The following is an 11,592-nucleotide window of genomic DNA, read 5'->3' as shown; positions in this document are numbered from 1 at the left end:
CAATCGCTGCTAGGTTACCTTGGGAGGAATAAGAGTATTTTCATTGACAAAGAAACAAGTAGCAAACAGGTGAAATACTGACAGGCGTCTTCCAGAAGTTGTTTTTATTGCTTGGTGTGAATTTTTCAGTTTATAATAATTTTCATCTGATTTGGAACAGAACCTATCGGTTTGGGGTTTGCTCTGAATTTGATACTGGGTTCATGATCAGTGTAATGTGTATGGAAAGATAGAAACCAACCACAGAATGAAAACTGCATGTTTGGATGTCACAGAGTCCCAAATATGCTAACGTGTGTGTGAATTAGCGAAATGTTATGTTTTGGCGTCTTGCTCGTTGATTTTTGTGTGGCAAAAGTGAAAGAAACAACAAAATCTCGACTTCTGAAGAGCAATACCTTCGAACAATATGGAAACAGAACGGTTCTGTGACAAAAGCGACCTTTGTGCGTCTAGTTGTTTGTTTTGAACGTTATGCAAATATAAGGCATCACGATGCATTACTGCATTGCTATTTTGCTTTTTAACCCTTAACTCCCCAAGAGTGCCAATCCGCCATATGGAAAACGATGGCAACGTGCGCAGAAGTCTGGGTAAATCGACCAACCAATTTAAACATTGCTCATGTCAAGTTGCAAAATGTAAATTAATTTTTGCACGGAAACAATGCCCTGTAAGTGTGTTGTGGGGGGCTGTGGTCATAAAAAATGGTTGCACAAGACTCAAATTCCACGGCTTCCCAAGGGATGATAAAATAAAATGAAAATGGATATCCGCGATCAGTTTAAGAACGAAAGATAATGAGTGGGATGCAAGCCATCACTTATGCAGTGCGCATTTTCATGGTGGACACCTTTACGGATCCAAAAATATCCCGGTTATGTTCCCTAGAAGGGACCTGAAAACTGGCAAAGTTGTGTGGCCAATAGACATTTCCCACCTGTTGGTGGGAAAAACATGGGAGGAAGATCAGAGAAATAGTGCGGTGAGTCTGCATGTACCAAAAGTTATCGAAGCGAGAGATGAAATACAAATGGCTCCCGAGTCACGAGAATCTCGGCAAACACCTGCTGTGTTTATGTTGGAAGACGTCGTTAGAAAGGAATGTGAATGACAGCAGGAAATCGATTGGCTTCAGGAACGTATAAGAAAGTTAGAAGAACAAAGAGTGGTAGAGAGGTTTAGAGTTCGTCGATTTATGGCTTCTGACTCGGACATAAGATTTTATACCGGACTCCCTGTTTACCAGACCTTTCTTTGTATAATTTCCTAAAACCAAGACTGGGCTTCTCACTAAATTACTACAATGGATATTCAAATGTTTCTAAACACCCTTCCTATGTTGTATCCTGAGGAAGGCCTTGAAAGCTATGCGACATTGATGAGTTGTTTTTGACGATGGCAAGGTCACGTCTGGAATTACTGGAGAAAGATTTGGCCGATCGTTTCAACATTGCTCAGCAGGAGGTGTCAGAAATTTTTGCAACCTGGATTGATCGCATGTGTGATTGTCTTGGGCAACTTAGCTTTACTACAGAACGGGAGATTATGAAAAGAAATTTACCTAAATGCTTTAACCTGATTATGAAGATGTCTATTTAATTATTGATTGTACAGAACTATAAATTGAGAAGCCATCGCAAGTGATTGAACAATGTGCCACATGGTCCAAGTACAAGGGCCACAACACTGGAAAAGGTTTGATTGCCCTGTCACCACTAATGTTGCCAGTCTTTGCATCAGATATATATCCGGGCAGTAAGTCTGATGAAGAAATTTTGTCACAAAGTGGAATCTTGTCCTTTTGCACAACAAGGAGACAGGTGGCTTGCTGACAAAGGCTTCATTGTACAGCACATCCTGGATAACTGGGGGGTCAGAGTAGAAACACCAGCAAAGTTAGAAGGAAAGAAACAGTTTTCTGTGGAAGAGGATATTCACAATCGGAAAAACTCTCAAGTGAGAGTCCATGTGGAAAGAGGGGATCAGATGAGTTTAGGTGTTTAGAATCTTGCGAGGGAATATCCCTCTTCGCTATTCGCACCTACTATCTAAATTGTGGAAGGTGTGTTGCTGGCTCACTGCTTTCTTATCACCTCTCATTAGAGTTGTTGGGGAATTAATGGATGAAATGAAAGAAGAGTAAATGTTGTTACCTTAAAGTACTGTACATTTTGCAAAAAACCCCCACTGAATTCTAAATATAATAATTCAGATTTAGATAAAGCTTTCTCAGTAAGCAATAATTCACACATGGTTAATATGCAAAGGCATCAATGCATTATATATATTATATACAGCATTTTCTTGATTAGATGCTTTGAGCATCTACTTAAAGCTAAGGCCTTGTAGACCCTGTGTTCATTTGAACCTGGCATTTATTTGGGGCCAGCATTGATTAAACAAGGGTACTTTCATTATTTTTTAAATCAGCTTCATTTCTCACCGATTTTACATAAATTTGACTGTATTTAAGACAAAATGTAACACTTTTTCACCAAACAAAGCCACCATGTCAGCAACAGAATCCTTGTTTAATTCATATGGACACAATCTTGTTAATGAATGTTTCTACCTAAATTGATGAAATTCAATAGTGTAAGACCAAAGTCAAATAAATTCCAAACCTCAAATAATTCTGGTGGGATCTCAATTAATTAAATGCTGGGGTGTTTATTTAAAAAGGCCCAGAGTTCACTTTACAGAGAAAATACATGTACAGTACTTCAGAGATTTCTTTACAAAGGAAAGTTCATTAATTAAGCTGAGGGAATGGGCAAGATGCCAGAGATGGCTTATAAGCTGATCATAAACAAAATCTCCCTTCCCCTACACCTCTTTTGGGTAGCAAATGAAATTTTCCCCAAGTGTACTGCTGTATTTGTTATAACAATGAGTTTTTTTGTCAATCAGTTTCACTGAATTTGCAAATACATGTTCAAAAATCCAAAAACTGTACAGCAGGTCAATATTGAATTAAAGTGAGTACTGTATTTAAATCACACTGTCTTGAGAGCAAAATTGTACACAAGGGTGTCGTGGTGAATTTTTTACCTAGGCTAAAACTTCAGCCCAGTTGTACCAGGATAAGATTTCAGCTCAACTTTCAGAACAAATTTTCTTGAACAGACAGAAGAGGGTTTTTGCATTTGATGTATTAACCACCCTGGGCTGAAATTTCCATCTCTGTTTCACTAACTGTGCTGGAAATTTCAGCCCAGGCTGAACGGTTGAGTCCCATGTAATTGTATTCAAATCTCAACCCAAGCCAAAAAGCAAAATTGGGCATCCACACAGATGGTTTTTTCAGTGAATCAAAATGGTGGCTTCAAAAAGGTGTCTGACTGGAACTGGAATTTTAACCTGGGCTGAAATCTGCCATGTAATTGCATCAATTGAAACGGAAATCTCAGCCAGACACCTGTGTTGAAATTTCAGCCTGGGCTAAAATTTGCCAACATTTTAATATATTTCAGCCTCTGTAAGTAAGAATGGCCAAACCTTGATGTGACAGCTAATGCAAGCAGACTTTTTATTCACATTCTCTGTGCTGAATCTAACATCTAGAATTGTGGAATGTTGTGAAGTGCAACTTGTAATCAAATGACAATTTTCTCTGTTGTACATAAATTTATCGATAATGAATAAATATGTAAATATAAATCAATAAATTACTGCTCTGTTGTACACATGATACAAATTATCTCAATTAAATAATGGGGTCTCGCTGACCACACGTGTTTACCAGAGAAATTGTGCTAATTACAATAAATATTTGATGTTTACCTTAAAAATGGCCTGGAAGTAATTTTTCTAGAACATCAACCTTGACCATATTTTTGTGAATTGCCTAATTAAAAATAAATCATTGCACTCACACAAAACAGACCTGTTATACTTTAAGAGCTGTACACTCTAGGAAACAAACTTTACTTCACAGCAGCTTTTTGCAAAAGCAGTTGCCCATTGTCTAAAGGCTAACAAGTTCTCAAATTCTGGGACTCGGCCTTCCAACACTTTAAGTTTGCCATTATGGTTGTCATGGCAAATATTTGTTAAGGACTTGTCATCACGAACTGCACTACAGACTTGGAGAAAACAATTAACAAAACTAATATATTTCTGTATTAAGAAGTACCTAGATTTATTTGATTCAAGAACAAAAGATTGTAGTATGCAGGCATTGCTGTTAGCACACTCATGTTGTAGCTGCACCTGTCACTCATGAGCTCCAGTGACTGCATTCAGTGGCTCAGTACATCCTTTAACATGTGTCTTTACTTCCAGTAAACACAATCTAGATAGAACAATTCTGATGCCCCAAACTGTCTGTCAGACTCAAGAAGGAACATCCCACATTCTTTCATCTCAGCACCACTATCAGTCCTGAAACGCTCAACAGTAGAAGGTTCGAACTTGATCCATCTTTGAAAATTTCTGATGTTCTTAGGTAGTTCTTCTTTTTTGCTCACAATACAGTTCCATGTTTCTACAAACTGTTCTCTTCCCTGTAGCGCAATCAAAACCGGTGCTTTTGAAAATGTCACTTTTCTGATTCGCTTGCGAAACCAGCCCTCAGATCTCTGCAGTGGGGACGCAATAGGAGTGGGCATGTTCTCTTTATCAGATGACACTTTTGGTGGCCCAGCACTACAGCTTTCTTCAGGATGGTTTGACAGGAACTTGCAAACAAAGTGTTGGTAATTAGATTTTAAAAGTTCTTCGCACAGTGTATCAACACGCTTTTGGTCTACTGCAGGTTCACCCTTGGGTCTTGAGTTGTAGTTGCAATTTATTTCTGAGGGTAGTTTGCGTTTTCTGCCCCCAAATTATCTCCAGTGAGGATGTGCTTCTCAAATACAATTTCATGTAATGGATTCTGTTTCATTGCTTCTTTTTCTGGGTCTTGTTGAGCTTTTATCGTCGGCAGCCCCCACTGCTTGCGTACATCCATGCAGCTGATTGGCTTTGGCAGTTCTGTGACCCCAGACATTTTAGCTTCGACAGTAGCTGCTGGTTTCGCCCCATGGCGAGTTCGCCCCCACCTAGTTCGCCCCCACATCGACTCAACTTGATCGAGTTCACCCCAACCAGATTGAGTTGCATATAGAGATTATTCCTCGTTCTTTTATCCACTGCCTTATTAGATTACTGGTGGTGAGGAAACTTTGCTTGGTGGTGACTGGGAGTTTATTGGTGGCAAGACTCCCTGATGGCGAGATGACATAAACATACATAGACTGAAATAGTTCTTTGAAAATGTTTAATAACTTGATGACAACTATGTTAACACGGACACAAAATTTTGGGGCGAACTCAAAATAGAAATTTTATAGTGGGGGTGAACTCGATGGGGGCGAACTTGCCATGGGGCGAAACCGGTATCATTCGCTTCCACGAGCTTGTAAGCCAGAGCCGTGATGTGTTTACAAAAACCACGTTTTCCAGCAGCACAAGACTTATCCTTAGTGGCAATAATTTTTCCGGTCTCCTTGCTTAGTAGAAGGGAACAAGAATAAATACCTTTTTCTGTGGAAATACTTTTGGCTTGCTTCATGGCTGGCCTGGTGTGTCCCTCCAACAAAAACATGTCATGACCAGGCAGCAAGTTAAGTCTTTTTGGTTTTCCTGACATCTCAAATTTTTTGGTTTTTGAGAATGCATACCCCTCTGTGACGTGCCTTTTGTTGCTGGTCTGTCTAAGGAAATCTTCAACAACTGTGTGTGTTAATGTGGGGACATTTGTAAAGAGGTTGCCCAGTTGTCCGTGGGGATTCCCTCACCATTGAGTAAACTTTGCGCCAGTTTCTTGAACTTACTTTGGGCCTCATGTTTTCTCTGTTGAGACACTTTACCTTCCCAGTCCATAAGTAGCGTCTTGTCCCAGCCAAATTCGATGTATACCTGAATTCTCTATGGCCACAAACAAGAACTTTGTCAAATTCAAATCATCGAAGTTACAACAGTGAAACAATGGTGCCAAGCGACTTGAAAACTTACTTGTTTTTCAGCTCTTTCAAGGTCAGATTGCTTAAATTACAACAACTCTTACACTTCAACCATCTTATAGCTTCCATCGTAGTTAAAAGGTCAATCTCTTTTATTAATTTAGTCCCGTAAATGTCATTTTCATTAAGCGCTATGCGCTGACCCTCTTGACCAGCGGCCATGTTTGTTGACATTACCTTGAGCTGATTCGGTCGATTTACCCAGACTCCCGCGTTCGTAATGCCATCTTTTTCTGTATGGCAGACTGGCACACAACATCATAACTTCGTGAATATTTGATAGATTTCTATGTATTTTTGCCACGAAAATTGTTTTGTGAACATCTGCTCATTGAAGTCATAACATTGTGATCCCCTCCTATCTAAGACATGGTTGACCAGCCCCACAAGTTTTGAGTTCCTTTTTTAGGATGCAAATGGAATGCAAGACTTGTTTCATATCAAGCTAATGCACTAAGAGCCACTAAATAAGCTATACTTTAGGGGTATACCTAGTATAGTAGAAGGTTGATACATTATTAAAGTCATTCATTTTTGCATTGTAAAGGACTTTCTCTCAAAATGTCTACCTCCTTCAAAGCTGCCGATGTCAATTCTTAACTAAGCGGATCAGTGGCTTTCGAGTGGCATATTGTACACAGGCAGAGTGTCATTATTTGCCAATTTGGGAAAAAATGCCCTTCATCTTCAGGGTAAAGGGTTAATTGAACCACTTGCAGTTGAATGTTTATTTTGAGAAAAGAAAAGAGGAATGCACCTAGTAAATGATCAAGATTCTAATAGAGGAGTATTTAGTAACTGCTGGTATGCATGTGCCCTTCACAACTGATATGGCTACATTTTGTTGGCAAAAAAGCTGGCGATACCAGTTGCTCAAGTTGACTTTTTTATAGTAGCTGTGGTTCTCGGCTGGAAGTGCTTGTTGTAAGCAGATGTCTATAATTATTGAAGAGTATTGGTAAAAACAAAGCATTAAAGTCATCGCGGCATTTGAAAACTTAGTATGACTGGACTCAACAGCTTCTTGTGTTCCTTGTGGCTTTTGATTAGAATCATAACTTCTTGCGGCTTCCTCTGCCTAGATATTCAGCTTCTTTTGTCTCCATAGTTCTTGAGGGTAAACTGCAAAACACTGCATTTTCACTTCTTGCGGCGGCTTGCATGTTCTTGCAGCGCAAGAACTTTTTGTGCCACTTCTTGCGTGTGTATTATTTTTGGGCTGTACTGTAGTTTTGTGTATGCTTTTAGCCAATAACCTTTTTTCCTTCTGAACAATTCTTTTCTCAATTTTTAAACTATAACAGAATAATTTGTACACCAAAATTATGTAATAGAAAAATATAGGTTGCAATACTTGTTTAAAAGAAAATGAGCATTCATTTCACCGTCAAGCTTAGCTTGAAGGAAATCTCTTGATTTTGTGTATGTCCATGGGGTGGAATCACCTCATAGTTTCTCAAAGTACAGACAGTTGTATTTGTAGGAAAAACTTTGATATAAGATAATTAAACTTGCAGAATACATGGCTGAGTGCTTCGCTAAGCATGTTCTTCTAATCAGCAAGGTTTTTTACAAATATTTTTATTAACTGCAGTATGAAATCCATGATCAATGGTTAAACCATTAGGATCCTGAGATCTTGGATCCTAATCACCCTCTAGCAATTCTGATCATAAATTCAAGGTTGCCACAGGCCAGCAAAATTGTCAGGTAAAAGTTAGGGAATTTTATTTTGCGTCAGGGAAAATTGACATTGTGTGGCTCCAGAAAATATCCATGCTCTGTTATTCTTTCATTAAATATAGACTTTAACCGCTTGCTTGGTGGTCTGCTTTAAGTCAATTTTATAAAATCAAAATGAACAGACTAGTTTAAAAGGACCACGCAAAACAATGAAAAGTCCAACCAGTTAAAACTATGACAAATAATGGTAAATCCCTACCTTTCAGTGAGTTATACATGTAGCACTTCAAATACACAATGACATGACATTACTCCTTATATCGTCAACAAGAATTAGTTTTGGTTAAGCTTCTGATTGGATGACAGAGTGGCACAAGCTTTTTAATGGTAATGGTAATGGAAAACCAGAGCGATACCCAAGTGAAAATTGCTCTAAGATCAATTCAGCAGCTCAATGAAAACTTAATGACAGCCCTGCATGATAGAATTAAAAAGATATCCTTATAACTGTTTGTCATCAAAATCCACACATCTAAGAGATTTGCACTTTTACTAGCGATTTGCTGAAAACAAACACATGAAAGCAAGCTAAATATACAGAGCACGAAACCAAAATGAAATACAAATAAAGCAAGCAAAAAATGATGGGTTTCCCCTAAGACTGGTGAATCTATGCAGAGCATTAATAAAGGAATCTGAATCCAAGGAGCATTTAGGTCAGCATTTTTGTTGAGATTCAAGGCTAATTATCTTGAAAACATGCATGGCTACCCTAATTTTTCTTTGTAGATTCCAATAGCCCTTGTAAAGATCTACTTTTTCCACGTGGTCCTAACCTGGTGCAAAAACCTTTGTATTTAGTAGGCACTGTCCTTAAGGCAGTCATCCACGTAAACGTTCTTCTTTACAGTCTTCATAACTTCTTCGTCAAATTCGCCAATGTTATCTTCTGTTGCCTTCTTGAGAGCAAAGTTGGAACAAGCTGGGGATGAGGTGGCGCCAATTAAGTGAACCTCCATGCAGTAGTAAACTGGTTCTTGATCCAGATCATTGTCTGACCACCAGAGAAATCTAAGTGCATCATAATCGTCTGGTGACACTCTCACCTGGTGGAACAGTCATGGCTTCCACGTCTGCTGTGAGAGCTACTTGCTCTTGACAAAATCTTGTTAACACACCCACAATACTGTTAGTCAGGTCTGGTCCACTGAGGAGTTGGTCGTTCAAAGACATCCCTCTAAACTTTGTAGTGAAATCGAAGACCATTCTCATTTTTCCAGGTTTGTTGGAGTTAAACACAGGGTGATGGGAGAAATACCACAGTGGTTTATCATCGATGACGAGCTCGTCTTCTGGAACTCTCTTTGCATGCCCCTTGATCATGTAATCTCCAATGGTTGCTTTGTATTTTTCAAACAGCTCAGAATCTTGCAGGAATATCTTCTTCAACAGCTGTAGTCTTTGTTCTGCCATGATCTGATTGTTGGGAAGTTTAGGTGCTGGCTTCCTCCATGGAAGAGCCAGTTGATAGTGGCCATCAACCAACTTGACTGAACTCTCCTTTACTGCTAAAGCCCTTTCGTCTTCAACGGACATGGAAACCTTTCAATCAGGAATCACACCAGCATTGTCTGTCTTCCAGCAGTGAATGAATAGCGTATGGGTCACCTTTGTTGCCACGCCTTTCTATTAGTACCCAGAAGGCCTCTGGGACATTGCATCCAATGATCAGGTTGACCTTAGTCTCATCGATGCTTGGCAAATTGATGTCTTGCAAATGAGGCCGTCTGCTAATGTCTTGGTTGGTTGGAATGCTGTGGCTCAAGGTGTTTGCCTTTTCAACAGTCCACAATCTCTGGATTTCTAACTTGTCTGACCCGTCAGTGGCTTCAACTGTTAAGCTTAACTCTTGACCAAACTTAGGACTATCTTGCTTCTCTTGCATTGTTAAGTAGAACATTCTCTGTACTTCTTGAATCCCCAGCTGTTCTGCCAGGCCTTTAGCACACAAGGAGACATCTGATCCAGTATTAAGGAGGGCATAGGTCAACAGTTCCTTGTTTGAGTTCTGACTATGAACCTTGACCAGCTCTATCCTGAGGCATACTTTCCCACTTCCGGCTAGGGTAGTGCTCGATTGTCCAGGCTGGGCAAGCACAGATCTTCTCATTTAAATGTACACTCCGTGAACCACACCTTGACTGGTTGCCTTGTTTGCCTGACATGGTTCCTTGGGTGTTAAGTGCAGTGATATGGGTGAACAATGGGTCACTCAATTTTAAACTTGGCTTTGGTTTAGTGCCACTCCATTTACTGTCAGGTGTAACGTCCATAACGCTTGCAAATACTGGATTATTTGCTGGCCTTGCCTTAATGTCCTTAATGTTTAGTCTCTTACCAGATTGTTGAATAGCGTCTGCCACTTCAACGAACTTAGTATGAATATGAAATGGCAACCTTTGTACAATACATGAACTTCTTACCTTCATTTATTGCATTTTGTTCAACACTATTCTCAAATGACTGGAAAAAACTCCAATACTCCATAGGGTTGCCATCAAATATGGAGAGGTCTGGTTTGGGCCACGCAAATCCTTGCCTTATCATCGAGCCCAGCTTATCTAGCACATCTTCAACGATGGCAAAATCGTTGTCTACTGAATCTGTAGGAGAGGGTTCACTATCCGGCATGACTACAGGGTATGTAAACTCCTTCGCACGAGGGTTGAGCCTTGAACCGCGTTCAACTTTAGTCTTTTCAATGTGAGCTTTGACATCTTAAACTTTGGGCTCAACATCGCGTTTTGAACTAACTCCTCCAGCACACAAACCATGTTGTTTGAAAATGTTCGGTACTGCTCCACCAAAGGCAGAATAATCTTCTTCAAGGATCTTTGCTTGAGCAGCTGCCTGCTTGAGTTCATATTTAGCTTCTAGAAATTGACGTTCCATTTTCATTTCCTCTTCTTTTCTCTAAAGGCATTGTTTTCCCTTCAATTGCTCCATTTTAAGGCATGCCAAAGCTTCCTTGGCCTTTAACTGCTTAATAGATACACTTGTCTAGTTGCGACTTCAAAGAAAACCAATTGCGCTTACGGAATCTTCCAGTCAGATCTCTGTTCCCACATGAGCTCTAGAATGAGATTGTACTTTGTCAATCCACCGCTTCTGTAAAATGGACTCTCCTCCTACCATGACTTCCAAACACATCCATAACGAAATTGCACAAATCTTCGAATGAAATGTAATTGAAATCCACACATCAAAGAAGTTTGCACTTTCACTAGCGATTTGCTGAAAACAAACGCACATAAACCAGCTAAATATACAGACCAGGAAACCAAAACTGTAGGGCTAGTAAACGCTACAGATATCGACATCACAGTTCAAATGTACAAGTTCTAATCATGATGCGCATGTAAGCGTGAGAGAAAATAAATGTGATGGTGGGTGTGATTCAACTTAAAAAATAAATGAGACAAATACACCTAAGTACAAAAATATAACTACAAAAAACTGACAAAGGAGCAAAAATAAACTTACAAAACTGTGGCGACTGTCCAACAGGATAAATTCTAGAATAATACTTCAAAGCTCACAACAGTGAGATGCAGCCAAGAAAAATGCGGTAGAAACCAGCAAAACTTATCTGCCAGCCGCTAACAAGCACTGGCGAAAATGAATACAAAACTATGCATAATGATGATCGTTTAAGTAGTAAGGAATAGGTTACATAATCCCCAGGGGTCACGGAGAGACGTGAAAGCCAAATGCAAAGAAAATTCTAGTCACTACAAAAACAAAATACAAATAAAGCAAGCAAAAATGATGGAAAAATAACAAAACTTACAAGATTTGTGTGGCGACTACGACAACTAACACATAATGACAATGGAAACTA

General features: G+C 39.4%; 2 protein-coding genes across 5 annotated transcripts in view; both read left to right on the top strand.

The window, feature by feature from the left end:
- Positions 1-11,592, top strand: part of LOC145462469 (uncharacterized) — a 249,957-nt gene that overhangs the window by 222,816 nt on the left and 15,549 nt on the right. The window lies entirely within an intron of this gene.
- LOC145462464 (synaptonemal complex protein 2-like) overlaps positions 1-11,592 on the top strand; it is a 151,846-nt gene that overhangs the window by 130,884 nt on the left and 9,370 nt on the right. The gene's annotated exons all lie outside the window — the stretch shown is intronic.

The sequence above is a fragment of the Orbicella franksi genome, chromosome 12 (assembly GCF_964199315.1).
Source record: "Orbicella franksi chromosome 12, jaOrbFran1.1, whole genome shotgun sequence".
NCBI lineage: Eukaryota > Metazoa > Cnidaria > Anthozoa > Scleractinia > Merulinidae > Orbicella > Orbicella franksi.
Note: the sequence above shows the minus strand (reverse complement) of the source record. Positions and strands in the feature narration are given on the sequence as shown.